This window comes from Microcaecilia unicolor, unplaced genomic scaffold (assembly GCF_901765095.1).
Source record: "Microcaecilia unicolor unplaced genomic scaffold, aMicUni1.1, whole genome shotgun sequence".
In the NCBI taxonomy this organism is placed as follows: Eukaryota; Metazoa; Chordata; class Amphibia; order Gymnophiona; family Siphonopidae; genus Microcaecilia; species Microcaecilia unicolor.
This window is the reverse complement of record NW_021963281.1, coordinates 77770-94233: the sequence shown is the minus strand read 5'-3', so window position 1 is coordinate 94233 and position 16464 is coordinate 77770. Positions and strand designations below refer to the sequence as shown.

Sequence of the window (16464 nt, the reverse complement as noted above, 5' to 3'; positions counted from 1 at the left end):
CCCTCGTCCTTTTCTCTTTTCTATGATTAGTGGAATTCTTTTCCCCTCTATGTTTTTAGATTGTAAACTGCTTAGCTCTACCTGTTAGTTTGAGTGATATAGTACATTTTGAATAAATAAATAAATAAATGAGGTGTGATTTATTTACAAATTAATATTTCTGTGTTGTTCCATCAGAGTTGTGTGGCAGAGCCGGTGGTGGGAGGCGGGGCTAGTGCTGGGCAGACTTCCACAGTCTGTGCCCTGAAAATGGCAGATACAAATCAAGGTCGGGTAGACACATAAAGTAGCACATATGAGTTTATCTTGTTGGGCAGACTGGCTAGACCGTACAGGTCTTTCTCTGCCGTCATCTACTATGTTACCATGTTACTATGATATCTCTTTTCACCAAATCTGACACTGCATATCTAGCCAATGAAATAAGGGGTCCTTTTACTAAGCTTGGGTAAGCACTAATGCACGCTTACCTGCAGGTTGAAAAATAATACTGTGGGGCGCATTCAGGCGTCCCGAAGTAGTTTTGAGATCAGCGCACGCTACCCACACACTAAAAAATAGAATATATATTTTAGCTCTGGGGATGTGTGTGGGAGTGAAGAGTAAGCATGCTCTGTACAAATCAATTTGTGCAGCTCTATTGCTGCGTGCTACCCGATTAGTGTGTGGATAGCGTATGAGCCCTTACCACCAAGAAAATAGGTGTAGTAAGTGCTCACATGCTAATGGCCCCACACTAATGGGGAAACTAGCGTGTTGGCCATTGATAGGAATAATGGAAAATGGGACCATTTACCGCCACTCTAAAAGTGGGCTCAGCACACGGGAAAGACCCTCACAGGGAATAGCACTGGCCACATTTAGCGCTGTTTAGTAGAAGGGACCCTAAGTATTTAACTTATACATGGAGGAATATTTAGCTTGTGTGTGTGACCTTGTATCTCTTGCTCTGTGCTATATTTTTTCATAGCATTACAGATAAGAGAACATGCAGTTCACAACTGTTCATTCTGACTAAGGCCCTGTTTACTAAGTCATGTTATAGGCGCGTTAGCGTTTTTTAATGCGCGGTAACCATGTACGTACATTAACTATGCATGCACCTACAATATCCCTATGGGTGCCTACACAGTTAGTGCACGCGCTAATTGTAGGCGTGCTTAAAATGTTAATGCATCTTAGTAAACAGGGCCCTAAGGGGTCCTTTTACTAAGCCGCGGTAGGCTCTACATGCATGCAACACATGCCAAAATCAGACTACCGCCAGGCCAGCGCGCCCTCCTGGCGGTAATTTCAGATTTGGCTTGTGCTCATAATGCCTGGATGAATTATTTATTTATTTTCTCCTACGCATGCCGGTTCTGGTGGTAATTGGCACTTGGTGTGTGCCAACCACTCACCACGCGTGTAGCGCTAGAGTCTTTACCACTACATCAATGGGTGGCGTTAAGCACTCAAGCCGATTTTGGGCATGCACTGGTTTCATTTTTATCGCAGGCCCTTTTCCCCGTCCCATTAAAAACCCCATTTTTGTAGATGCAATAAAAACTGGCCCAGCATGTGCCCAATACACGCGCCTACACTACCGCAGGCCACTTTTTACCATGGCTTAATAAAAGGACCCCTAAATGACCAGCAGGATTTTTGTCATATTAGCAAGGATAGCGAAAATGCAAAATACAACATTTATCCCATTTTTAACTTCAAAATTATTCTTTACAATATTATACTACAATAATGAAATACACTAGTTGGTTTATAGCCATGGAGGTTGTCAGCAAGCAACACAGTTATTATGTTTGGTATAAGGCCTTTAAGTTTTAGTATTGATGTTTGATATCCCTGTGTCCCTGACATACATATTGGTTTCTCTTGTTCATCTGATGCATCCTACACTAGACTTCACAAAGATGAGACATTCTGTCTCAGCTGGGTAACATTTGCAAACTTGCACTCCAAAGGTACTTCAAATACTAAATATTGTGTCAGTTTTGCTCCAGGGCAAAAATAATGTTATCCAATGAAAATTATAGCTGCAATTTGCCATTTCTGCATCAAAGCAAAATTGATACCAAAATTTAATAAATAAGTTTATTAAAGTCAAAGAGTCATCCTTGGACTTTGAGACTCGCTGCACCATTTGAAAAACATTTGTATTTACTTATGAGTATCAATGTTGGGTGGGGAGAGTAGAAGAATTAAGAAATGAGCATGTGACTACCTAAGTACTGAGGGTTGTAAACTGGCCTTATTCCAAAACGTTTTAAATTTAACTAGTGTTAAACACATGAAGTCCATACACACTAATAGAAATGCATCAATACACTCTCTTCTGAATTCTCTTCCCCCGTATTTTCACCACACTTAAAACTCTACCCACAGATAAATTGTTATACCCTAATGTTCTCTTGCTATTGTTTATCGCCCTATCATTTCCCCATTGTTACATTCCATTGTTCTATTCCCCAAATGATGTTTTGACTTTGACTTTGTCTTCCCATAACTCTTCACAATGTAACCCATAATCGTACTGTAACAAATTGTATTTTCATCATTCACAATGTATTGTAAGCCACACTGAGCCCACAAATAGGTGGGAAAATGTGGGATACAAATGCAATAAATAATAATAATAATAATAATTCACATATATTCAAAGATTTCAGATTGAAGTGAGCATATCTTCCACTTCCCTGCCTACAACAGACTTCCATTCCCTTGCTCACAACGGACAAGAGAGAACGCTAGATCCCACTAAAACACGCCCTGTGACATAACATTATCGTCGCACGACGGGAACCTCGCAACCTTCAAACAGGTAAAATTGCTATGTAAATACGAGGGTCCGGGAGAATAATCTTCAATGCTGAATACAACATCAGTCCTCTATCAAAACTATTGGACTGATACCGTAATGGACAACGCCAAACCGATCCTAGCAAACTACTTCTTTTCCGTGATCCACCTAACAATGACCACCCCACTCACAGAATTCAGCAACATACCCAAACTATCTAACACCGAAAAAAGGACTAGACATACCACTCATATCAAATCGATAGTGACCAAAATAAAGGAAAAGAACCAATAAACTTACAACCTCAACAACAAGAAAAGAAAAGGTCAAAATAAAACCACACAAACCAAAAATGACAATTAACAAAAGTACATATAAAGCCGAAAAGTAGAAGACCCATACCATAAAATTCAAATAGATATGTCAATGCCAGATCCGTAGTAAACAAAACAATAATAACAGACTGGATCACCTCAGAGAACTTGATCTACTTTGCATCACTGAACCTGGATCCATGATCAAAAGACCCTAGCATCTTAAACCTATGTCCCCCAGGCTATAAAATCCCCACTGGACCAAAAAGAAAAAAGAGGAGGGGCATAGCGCTTATATACCGATCTCACCTCACGATTGAAACCACCGCAGATCTATAAACTAACCCACCTCGAAATAGCCCCTCAATGCAGAATTCACCATAAAAACCCTGATCGACCACGCTAATGTGCGTCCTATTTCTACAGACCACCAGGTAACTGAACGAAAGCCAGACAACTTTATGGACTTCGTTTTAAATATATGTGTATCCAACTCCAATACACTAGTACTAGGAGATATTACCTTCACCTTGAAGACCAAGCTCAACCAATGCACGAGAATGCAAGGACTTCCTTCAGTTATATGATTTTTACATGGCCTCACATGCAAACAACCCACGCGAAGGGTCATACACTAGACCTCATCTCATACAAACTATCCACTGATCAAAACTTAACCCTAACACAAACTGGATGGGCAGAAACACCATGGACCGACCATTACAAACTAAATTTATCCCTAAAATGGCGAAAAAGGAGCCCTCTCCACACACGAGAACATACAACTCACACCACGAGAGGTCAGATAGACCCGACTACCTTCTGGCAACAGATTTATAAAGGCGACTGGACAGCACAAACGGAACCCATATCTTACCTCTCAGAATGGGACAAAAGATGCAGACACATACTAGACGAAATAGCACCATTACAAAACAAGACCTCATGCATACACAAACTCAATACCATGGTTCAACGAAGAACTGAAAAAACTAAAAACACAATCCAGGAAACTGGAACACACATGAAAAAAAATAAAAGATGAACACACATTCAACGCATGGAAAACAAATTACAAAAGAAAATACAAATACCAATATAACAGACCAAAAGGATCGGACTAGAAAAACTAAAATTGTGCTGGACTACAAAAAACATGAAAAAAAATAGATAACCTCGTGAACAAACTACTAGACACCACGCCAGTCACCTCAACCAATATCGCCATCCCATCTGCTGAAAACCTTGCTAAATATGTCAATGAAAAAAATTGTAAACCTAAGCAAAACTCTACCTAGAACAACACAGACATAGAAAACTTCATAAATGGGTCTAGGACCCAACCCCTGGCGAATACCCTGCTGACCGAATATGTCAAACTTTGCCTTCCTCACACCAACACAGGTTACTCAGGCGATCAAAAAATACTCCAACAGCCATTGTCAACTGGACACCTGACCCAGCTACCTACTACAATCCGCCCCCACTGTTTCATAACAGATCTCACTTCCCACTTAAACTTCATGCTCCAACAAGGTAATACCCTGAAGAAAAGGCAACATCCTGCTCACCCCAATACCAAAAGAGACCAAGACAAACGACATTACCAACTACCGCCCAGTAGCATCTATCCCATTAATAGTCAAACTAATGGAAGGACTGGTGACCAAACAAACTCGACTACATAAACAAATTTGATATATTACACGAGTCACAATCATGGTTCCGACCCTACACAGCACTGAAACAGTACTACTCACTTTCCTAACTAGGTTCAAGCAGGAAGTAGCAGTAGGCAAGAGCATTCTCCTCCTCCAATTTGACATGTCAAGTGCGTCCAACATGGTTAACCATAACATAGTGCTAAGAATCCTAGACTATTTCGGAATCAGTGGGAATACTCAATTGGATCAAGGGTTTTCTAACCACAAGAGCATATCAAGTGAAATAAAAACAAACATATCGTCCGTGGAAACCAGAATGCGGAGAGTACCACAGGATCACCACTATCACTGATCCTATTCCACTAGCCAAGACCTTATCCACCCAAGGCCTTAACCCATTTATCTATGCTGATGATGTTACATTATACATCCCCTACAAACATGACCTAGCAGAAATCAAACGAAATCAAGCTCAGCTTAAACATCATGAATTCATGGGCAAATGCATTCCAACTCAAACTCAATACAGAAAAAAACACACGGTCTCATCATATTCATCCCAACACAATACATACAAACCCACAAACATAACATCCCAGGATACCCTCCCTATCTCAGACAGCCTGAAAATTCTCAGAGTAATAATCGACCGTAACCTATCACTAAGAGACCCAAGCGAAATCCACCATAAGAAAATGTTCTCTTCAATGTAGAAACTCAAATGCCTGAAACCATTCTTTCTGAGGGAAATATTCCGTAACCTGATACAGTCAATGGTACTAAGCCATGCAGACTACCGTAATGGAATCTATGCGGATGCAAGACCAATTATAAAGAAACTTCAGACCGCCCAAAACACAGCAGCCAAGCTAATATTTGAAAAACCGCATTTTGACAGTACCAAACCACTCTGAGAAAAACTGCATTGGCTACCAATCAAGAATGTATCATTTTCAAAATCTGCACGACGTTCATAAAATACTTACGGTGAGGCACCAGGATACATGACAGACCTCATTGACCTGCCTACCAGAAACACTACAAAATCAACATGATCATACCTAAACTTCCACTACCCAAGCAACAAAGGACTCAAGTACAAATCCACCTATGCATCCAGCTTTTCCTACCTAAGTGCACAACTATGGAATGCATTGCCAAAAGTAGTAAAAACTACGCTCGACCATCTAAACTTCCGGAAAGCACTAAAGACGGAACTGTTCAGAAGAGCATACCCCAACAACCCAACATAAAAAAACCTGGTCACTTGCGACATAATGTAACCAAAGACCGCAATGAACACTACTTGTACCTCATTACACCGCGTGTGAGGGACATAATCGAACAGGGCCTGCCATCTATATGGGCGGCCATCTTCAAGGCCGGCCCCAGAAAGCGTTTCGATAATACAGTCGGCCAAATGCCAGCATTTGTAGTGCACTGGTCCCCTTGACATGCCAGGACACCAACCAGGCACCCTAGGGGGCACTGCAGTGGACTTCAAAAATTGCTCCCAGATGCATAGCTCCCTAGGGGGCACTGCAGTGGACTTCAAAATTGCTCCCAGATGCATAGCTCCCTTATCTTGTGTGCTGAGCCCCCCAAATCCCCCCCAAACCCACTCCCACAACTGTACACCACTACCATAGCCTTAGGGATGAAGGGGGCACCTACATGGGTACAGTGGGTTGGGGGGGGGGGGTTGGAGGGCTCATATTTACCACCCCAGGTAGGGGGGGCCTGGGTCCGCCTGGCTGAAGTGCACTGCACCCACTAAAAAATGCTCCAGGGACCTGCATACTGCTGTCAGGGAGCTGGGTATGACATTTGAGGCTGGTATAGAGGCTGGCAAAAAAATGTTGTGTTTTTTTTGGGGGGAGGGGGTTGGTGACCACTGGGGGAGTAAGGGGAGGTGATCCCCGATTTCCTCCGGTGGTCATATGGTAGTTGGGGCAACATTTTGAGGTTTGGGTGAATAAAAAGGGACCAAGTAAAGTCGGCCAAATGTTCATCAGGGCCAGCTTTCTTTTTTCCATTATCGGGTGAAGCCGGCCATCTCGTAACCACGCCCTGTCCCACCTTCAGTACACTGCCGAAACGCCCCCTTGAAGTTGGCCGACTCTGCGACAGAAAGCAGTTGAACCCGGCCAAAATCAGCTTTGATTATACTGATTTGGCCGGGTTTAGGAGATGGCTGGCCATCTCCCAATTTATGTCGGAAGATGGCCGGCCTCATTCGAAAATAAGCAGGATTATCACTTTGTATTCAATCTCAATCATGTGTGTTCAGACCGGAATCAGCTAATGCCGCTAACGGTAATATGTAAGCCACACTGAGCCTGCAAATAGGTGGGAAATGTGGGATACAAATGCAACAAATAAAAATAAAAATAAATATCTCTTGAAAGCTAATATAAAATGAAGGAGTGGCCTAGTGGTTAGAGTGGTGGAACTGAGGAACTGAGTTCGATTCCCACTTACAGCAGGCTCCTTGTGACTCTGGGCAAGTCACTTAACCCTCCATTGCCCATGTAAGCCACATTGAGCCTGCCATGAGTGGGAAAGCGCGGGGTACAAATGTAACAAAAATAAAATAAAAATAAAAATGGATTATGTCAATTGAAAGAAAAGGTATTACCTAACTTATTTGTTGATATTTATTTTAAAATTAAAGTGGAGGATGTTGGAAAAGGGAAAGACAAGAATGGGAAAATACAAATTATTTATTGCTTGATCCCAAAGTATTCCTGACACACTGCCTTTATCACAGCGAGGTTGACTTCCTCTGGTTGAAGAGGATAGGCACTGGTGCACTGTAGAATACAGAAGTTTGGATTAACATCTTTAACCATCTGGTAAACCCGACACATTGGTCTTTTGACTGCATACCACTGGAAATCACATTGGGCGCCCTAAGAAAAGCATGCAAGACAATAGAAAGAAGATTTTAATGTCAAGCTTCACATTTTGTATAAACTATTTATTTCTCTGATCATAAAGCCAATACAATTTTCTCTACATCGTTTGGGCATAACTTTTAAGAGAAAATGTCTTTTCAATCTTTGCAGTCATTATATCAATGTTCAACAAATCCTGGGTGTTAGGAGAGCAATTAGAAATTTTCTTGCAGTGCAAGGATTACTGTCCCAAACTCTGACTGTGTCTCCAAAGCAAGAGTTCTTTTCTCATCAACATAACCTGGGACATCTGCCATGTGCCACTCATATTGTACCAGTGAAAGAAGATAAGTTTCAGCAGCAGCAACAATCTGGGGGTTTGGGGAGGGGGTGGCTAGAAAGCCTGCCTCCTTAAATTACAAGTTAGGGAGCTTGGGATGGCTGGCAGCAGTGGCTGGGGGTTGAAAGGGGCCTGGCTAGATGGGAGAACGTCTGGAAGAGTTGGGGACAATGGCATATAAGTAAAGCCACTAGGAATTGAGGGGGGACATAAGAGAGAAAGTCTCATAGGGAACAAGAAGAGAAAGAGATGAGACAGAATGGGGGCATTGAAAAATGGACACTACTCTGGACAGTGGGGTTAACAAAGAGAGGGCTGTGGAAAGGCAAGGAGATGAAAGACTAGAGAAGTTGGGAGGATGAGAGACAGCTCATCAGCAGTAACTACCCAGGAAACAGATTTTGGAATCTTGTGAAACATACTGAAATCCTCAGCTCAGTGTGTAGAAGTAGTGAAAAATCAAATATAATTTTAGGAATTGTTTGGAAAGAAATGAAGAATAAACAGAGAATATTATAAAGCCTCAATATGATCGTGAGGTGATTTCACCTTGAGTACTTTGCAAGGCTGCCCCAACCCTAAGGTAAGAGTGGTCACCTAGGGTTGCAACAAAGAGCAACTGTAGTCAAAAAAATAATAGAACCTGACAGACACACAAATTTAAAGAGTCATTAGGACATATTTAACCTGCATTTTTTAAGGATTTTTGTGTAATGATCATGATTATTGAATTTAATTATCGGGGGGGGGGGGGGGGGGTGGAGGGAGGGGAATTGCAAGCTAGGAGCCTGAAAATTAATGAAGGGGATGTAAAGCTGAAGATTTGCCTAAGGTGCCCACCACCCTGATACTGGCTCTAGTACCTTGTGTAGTGCTAGTCACCCTCTCTCAAAATGTACAGAGAAGGGCAATCAAAATAAAAAAAAGGAGATGGAACAGCTTCCTTATGAAGGAAGTCTGAACAGGTTAGGGCAGTGGTTCACAAACTTTTCAGTTCAAGACACCCTTAGTGTCTGAGAAATTTTTTGCAGCACCTCCCCCACCATATAGGTCTTCACTGCCCCCCCCCCCCACAACTAACATCATGCCAGAGTATCTCTCTCTCCCCCCCCCCATACACTCTCTCTCCCTTCCCTCCACCCTATGTCCAACATTCTCCCTCTCTGGCCCTCTCCCCTCTCATGCAGCATCTCACCCTCCCCTTGACCCGCATATACAAGATTTCACCCCTTCCTCACTCTCTAACTCATGTCCAACACTTATGCCCCTCATTCCTCCTGCATCATTCTCCTTCCCCCACCACTCCACCCACAATTCTCCTTCTGTTTGAATGGGTCCCTGGCAGCTACAGCGATTCCCACATGGGCCTGTTGCTAACCCAGAGCCTCCCCTTGGTTTCGTGATTTTATAAATTTGCCATTCTTACAGGGTCGGAATTAATTGTGCTTACCTTTACCTCTTTCTCTCTGCCAGCTGAGTACAAAATCTTTCTCACTGACGGAGGACTGCTGTTTTCCTGCCACACATGGTTGGGGCAAGCTACCGATCACAGCTCAGCTCTGATTGGTCACCGGAGCCTGTCTGGCCTAAAAGGGAGATCCTGATTTGGAAACAAAGAGCCTCATTCCTTGCTTCCCAATCAGAATGGCCCTTTTAGGAGCCAGACGGTTCCATGACCAATCACAGCAGGGACGTAGCCACAGGTGGGCCAGGCCCACCCAAGGCCCACCCAGGCCCACCCAAAAATAGTGGATCACGATCGCAATCGCAACTTCAGTTGTGGCTAAGCCTTCTTTCCCTCCCTCACCCCCACCGCAAAGCATCTAGTTTAGGGCGCCGACGGCAACGTTTCAGAGAACCACTCCGGAGCCTTCCCTCTATGGCTCAGATGAATCTTCTTTCCCCTCCCTCACCCCTGCCGTAAAGCGTCTCATTTAAATTAAGGGTGCGGCCAGCAGTGATTCGCTGAGCACTCCGGAGCCTTCCCTCCACCACGATCTGCCCTCTCGGAAACAGGAAGTTGCGCTGAAGAGAGCGGATCGTGGCGGAGGGAAGGCTCTGGAGCAAGTCTTCATCTGTGAATCACTGTCAGTGGTGCCCTTAATTTAAGCTAGAAGCAGCGAAGCGATAGTGAGGGAGGAAAATGGAGTGAGTGGCTGTACCTGCAGGGTGGGAGAGGGACAGGCTGGGAGACAGTGGCTTCACCTGCGGGGGGGGGGGGGGGGGGGGGGGCTTGAGGCCATAGGGAAGAAAGCAGAAACCAGAGACTACAACCAAGCTGATTTGAAAAAAAAATAGCCAGACATCAAAGGTAGAAAAATATTTTTTTTTTCAATTTTGTGATTAGAATATCACATTTGGAATGTACATTTGCCAGAGCTGGTGTTAGACATGGCTGGAGCCAAGGCCATAATTTGGGAGGGAACCCAAAGCCCGTCACCAGACTGCACTGCCTTCAGCTTCCATCATGCTTGTGGCTTTCTCTGGCCAGGGGACCAAGAGCAATTGCTCTAGTTGCACTCACAACCATCCCTGGCACGTACTAAAAAAGGTTCCAGGGGAGATCCGGGAAATTATAGACCGGTGAGTCTGACGTTGGTGCCGGGGAAAATGGTAGAGGCTATTATCAAAAACAAAATTACACCTACGTTTTTTGAACTTTCCAAAATCTATGGGAGTCAGTCCTCTGGACGCATTTAAGAAATATTTAATGGAGATCTTACATTATTCCCCAGAAACGTTTCGCCAATAAGTAAAATCTACTATATTCTACCAAAGAAAGATTTACAACAACTTCCGGAGGTTCCTGACTTACCAAGAGTAAATAAAGATACTCTGAATTTGACTGATTTCTTAGAGGCCTCTATATCTGAAGAATCTGAAAGGTTGACTTTGATGGTGACGTTTGTATTTGAGCAAGATCTGGAGGCAATTAAACGCCTATACTTTAGAAACTCAGATACTCTTCCTGGGTAAAAAGATATGGATGTTCCCAGACGTAACTAGATGAACCCAGGAAAGAAGCAGAGCTTTTCTAACTCTTAGGGCTGAAACTTTGGCTCTGGGAGCATCATTTTATCTCAACTATCCTTGTAAATGTGTGATTAAATTTTTGGGGATAAAATACATTTTTTTCAGCCTGAAACTTAGTGAATTTATAAAATGAAGAAATTGGCTGCTGGCTAGAACCAATTATTGGGTATATTTAGTTTGGATAGATGGGTGCTAAGCTATTATTCTTAAAGTTTTCCTTAGCATTTCTCCATGTATTTTCTTTCATGTGGCCTTCCCTATAGTGGTCTAAAGAGGGGGGAAAAATGTTTTCTTACAAAATATAATTCTAATTACATTTTAAGTTTCGTATTGCTGGTTCAAGTTTGTATATGACTTGTAAAATTTTAAATGCATTAAAAAAAAAAAAATTACAGGGCACATCCAAGGACATGGATTACTGAGACCAAGTCAGCATGGCTTTTGTGTGGGGAAATCTTGCCTGACCAATTTACTTCAATTCTTTGAAGGAGTAAACAAACATGTGGACAAAGGGAGCCGGTTGATATCGTGTATCTGGATTTTCAAAAGGCGTTTGACAAGGTACCTCATAAAGGCTACAGAGGAAATTGGAGGATCATGGATAGGAGGAAATGTCCTATTGTGGATTAAAAACTGGTTGAAGAATAGGGTGGGGTTGTAAATGGGCAGTATTCACAATGGAGAAGGGTAGTTAGTGGGGTTCCTCAGGGTCTGTGCTAGGACCGCTGCTTTTTAATATATTTATAAATGATTTAGAGATGGGAGTAACTAGCGAGATAATTAAATTTGCTGATGACACAAAGTTATTTAAAGTCGTTAACTCACGACAGGATGTGAAAAATACAGAAGGACCTTACGAGACTGGGAGACTGGGCGGCTAAATGGCAGATGACGTTTAATGTGAGCAAGTGCAAGGTGATGCCATGTGGGAAAAAAGAACCCGAATTATAGCTACGTCATGCAAGTTCCACATTAGGAGTTACGGACCAAGAAAGGGATCTGGGTATCGTCGTCGATAATACACTGAAACCTTCTGCTCAGTGTGCTGCTGCGGCTAGGAAAGCGCCTTCCCATCTCCGGAAAAGATTGTTTGCGGATTAATACCTTTCAATATTTGAATGTCTGTATCATATCACCCCTGTTCCTCCTTTCCTCCAGGTATACATGTTCAGGTCAGCAAGTTTCTCTTCATATCTTGGAACGCAAATCCCATACCATTCTCGTAGCTTTTCTTTGCACGCTTCCTTTTTTAACATCCTTCGCAAGGTACGGCCTCCAAAACTGACAATACTCCAGACGTTGGTGAGGCCCCACTCATTGCCCCGCTCATGTCAAAACGTAATGACGTCAGATAGCAGAAAATGGGGGGGGAAGGGAACTCAGGAGGCGAGATGATGTCAGGAGGAGAGAATCGTGGACATTGAGGGAAGGGAGGGAGGAAGGGAGGGTAGGGCAGAGGAGAATTGATGGATGTGGGGATGGGAGGCCAGTCATAGGCGCAACCGTAAAAGGCTTGGGGAGGCTAAGCCTCCCCAGTCCAATTGTGACCTTCCCCTGGCTGCTGCCCCCCCAAATGCAGGGCTGCCTGGCGCAGCAGCGCTGCAGCAAGGCAGCTCTCGAACGGTCCCTCCGCTCCTTCCCGCCCTCAGCTCCCCGATCACACAGCCTCCTCTTGTTCCTCCCCCCCCCCCCGCGTTTAACCCTTTTATTTTCAGGCGCAGCGATGGCAGTGAAGAGGACAACACAGTGGGCTCACCTCCAGCTTCTCCCTTCCCTCACTCAGTGTCCCGCCTTCTGAGGGAGGGGAGGCAGGGGAGAGAAAAGATCGCTGGACAAGACAGGAGGGGAGGGCAGGGGAGAGGAGATTTGCTGGAGATGGATGGAGTAAGGGCAGGAGAGAATGGAGAGTTGCTGGACATGGATGAATGGAGGGGAGGGCAGGGGAGGAGGAGAATTGCTGGACTGGAGGATGGAGGGGGCAGGGGAGAGCAAATTTGCTGGATATGGATGGATGCGGAGAGGGCGGAGGAGAGGAGAATTACTGGACATGGATGGATGAATTGGGCAGGGGAGAGAGGAAATTTGCTGGAAATGGGTGGAGGAGGAGAGGGCAGGGGAGAATGGAGAGTTCCTGGACATGGATGGTGGGGAGGGGAGAGAGGAGAATTGCTAAACATGGATGGATGATGGAGGGGGCAGGGGAGAATGAGAGTTGCATGGATGGATGGAGGGGAGGGAAGTCAGGAAGGAAATGCACATGTATGGAGGGGGGGAAGAGAGGAGAAATGCTGGACAAAAATCACAAAAAAGAAAGATTAAAATAAAAAAAACATAGATAAAACAATCCGTATCTCATACCCTGGAGCATATTACTCATTATACACCCTTCTCAATTATTACTTATCATGACAGAACATTTCTCCTAACAGTTCCCTTAAAAAATCACCATTACATGATAACCTTGCTAGCACCTGTTCATTTGTGTGAGAAACGGGCCTTTTTTACTAATATATATATATATAATATACACATATATACATAAACACACACAGACAACACGACATTTAGGGACGAACATTTGCACCAGATCTATGGCTGCTATAAGTGCTTGTGCCTAACCCTATATGCATGTATATCCTTTATGCTAGTATTCTAGACAACAAAGTACTAGACACCTACTTTCCTTTATAGAATAGGCTCCTCTACGGTGCCTCTACGTGCCTATATATGATGCACTGTTATAGAACTGCCCTCCACATAGGTAAGACAATGTGTAATTAAACACTGGAATTCATTGCCAGAGAATGTGGTAAAAGCAGTTAGCTTAACAGGGTTTTTTTAAAGGTGTGGATACTTTCCTAAAAGAAAAGTCTATAAGCCATTATTAAGATGGACTTGAGAAAATCCACTGCTTATTTCTGGGATAAGCAGCAGAAAGTCTGTTTTATTGTTCTGGGATCTTGCCAGGTACTTGTGACCTGGATTGGCCACTGTTAGAAACAGGATACAGGACATGATGAACCTTCAGTCTATCCTAGTATGGCAACACTTATGTTCTTAAGTTCTTATGAGTCCTTTCAAATATCTATTATTTTTTTATTGAATAAACAATAAGTTGCAAGATCTGAAACAACATAGTTTTACCAAGGGAAATTGTGTCAAACGAATCTCATTGAATTCTTTGACTGGGTGACTAGAGAGTTGAATCAAGGACGTGCTATGGACATAATCTACTTAGATTTCAGCAAAGCTTTGACACGGTTCCCCACAGGAGGCTCTTGAATAAACTGGACAGGTGAAGATAGGACCTGAAGTGTGAACTGGATTAGGAACTGGTTGTCAGACAGAAACCAGAGGGTGGTGGTGAATGGATTCGATCGGAGGAGGGGAAGGTGAGTAGTGGAGTGCCTCAGGGATCGGTGCTGGGGGATTCTGTTCAATATATTTGTGAGTGACATTGCGGAAGGGTTAGAAGGTAAAGTTTGCCTTTTTGTGGACGATACTAAGATTTATAACAGAGTGGACACCGGGGAGGGAGTGGAAAACATGAAAAAGGATCTGCGGAAACTAGAAGAATGGTCTAAGGTTTGGCAATTAAAATTCATGCGAAGAAATGCAAGTGATGCACGTAGGGAGTAGAAACCCACGAGAGACGTATGTGTTAGGCGGTGAGAGTCTGATAGTTACGGATGGGAGAGGGATCTTGGGTGATAGTATCTGAGGACTGAAGGCAACGAAACAGTGTGACAAGGCGGTGGCCGTAGCGAGAAGGTTGCTAGGCTGTAAAGAGAGAGGTGTGACCAGCAGAAGAAAGGAAGTGTTGATGCCCCTGTACAAGTCGTTGGTGAGGCCCCACTGGAGTATTGTGTTCAGTTTTGGAGGCCGTACCTTGCTAAGGATGTGAAAAAAATGGAAGCGGTGCAAAGAAAAGCTATGAGAATGGTATGGATTGCGTTCCAAGACGTTATGAGGAGAGACTTGCTGACCTGAACATATACCCTGGAGGAAAGGAACAGGGGTGATATGATACAGACGTTCAAATATTTGAAAGGTATTAATCCACAAACAAATCTTTTCCGGAGATGGGAAGGCGGTAGAACGAGAGGACATGAAATGAGATTGAAGGGGGGCAGACTCAAGAAATTTCAGGAAGTATTTTTTCACAGAGAGAGTGGTGGATGCTTGGAATGCCCTCCCGCGGGGGTGGTGGAGAAGAAAACGGTGACGGAATTCAAACATGCGTGGGATATACATAAAGAATCCTGTGCAGAAGGAATGGATCCTCAGAAGATTAGCCGAAATTGGGTGGTGGAGCCGGTGGGGGGAAGAGGGGGGTGGTGGGGAGGCGAAGATAGTGGTGGGCAGACTTATATGGTCTGTGCCAGATCCGGTGGTGGGGTGGGACTGGTGGTTGGGAGGTGGGAATAGTGCTGGGCAGACTTATACGGTCTGTGCCAGAGCCGGTGGTGGGAGGCGAGGCTGGTGGTTGGAGGAGGGGATAGTGCTGGCCAGACTTATATGGTCTGTGCCCTGAAAAGACAGGTACAAATCAAGGTAAGGTATACACATGAGATTTTTTGTTGGCAGACTGGATGGACCGTGCGGGTCTTTTTCTGCCGTCATCTACTATGTTACTATGTATGTAATTAAAAGCAGTACTCCCTGGATTTCTCTTTTATTTCTCCCCTTGCCTGCCTTGGATCCTTCATTCTGGTTTTGTATCTTTGCCACACTGGTAATTCCTCAGCTGCACAAGAATTTAGCAGCTAAGGGCCTTTTTCTCCATTCTTTCTTCTGATGCACAGTTGCACAGCTGGGTTTTAATGACAAGGATAAGAGCTGTGGTAAGATAACAAATGGGCAAAAGTTGGAAATTGAGAGGTAGAGACAGGTGTGGAGCAAAAGCAAAGAGCATTCTGGTAAGGAGAGAGTGTGAAGGATGAATTAGGGAAGGATGTGGTGGAGTTGGATTATGTTGGGAAAGAATAGAAGAGGGCTGGGGCTGTGTTGGGGAAACAGATAATGGGAAACTTGGGTGAGTGGCTGGGGAAATTTAAGTGTTAGTGCTGGTTAACAATTATGACAGTGCATGTATTCCATGGAGATGAATGTATTTGCTCTAACCAGAAAAGAGGTGTATGTGCTGCAAAAAGAGCAATAATTTATGTAGCCTTTAAGAACTAATTAGCTGAAAAATAAATACACTTACAATAACTGATATTTAATGGATCAGTGCCCAATTAAATGATCCAATTAAGCTTTTTGGATAACTTTAATTGGATAACCAATTAGTACATCTGGTTAAATCAAAGTGCCAAATATAGTATCCTAAAATTAGCCAGATAAACTTATCAAATTACCTTTAGGACGCTGATATTCAGAGCACCATTTCCTAACACATATACTGTACAAACATTTT

The 16464-nt window shown here is 43.6% G+C and overlaps 1 pseudogene; it reads right to left on the bottom strand.

Annotated features, from left to right (window-relative positions):
* The window catches only part of LOC115459143, a 32792-nt pseudogene that overhangs the window by 15327 nt on the left and 1001 nt on the right, over positions 1–16464 (bottom strand).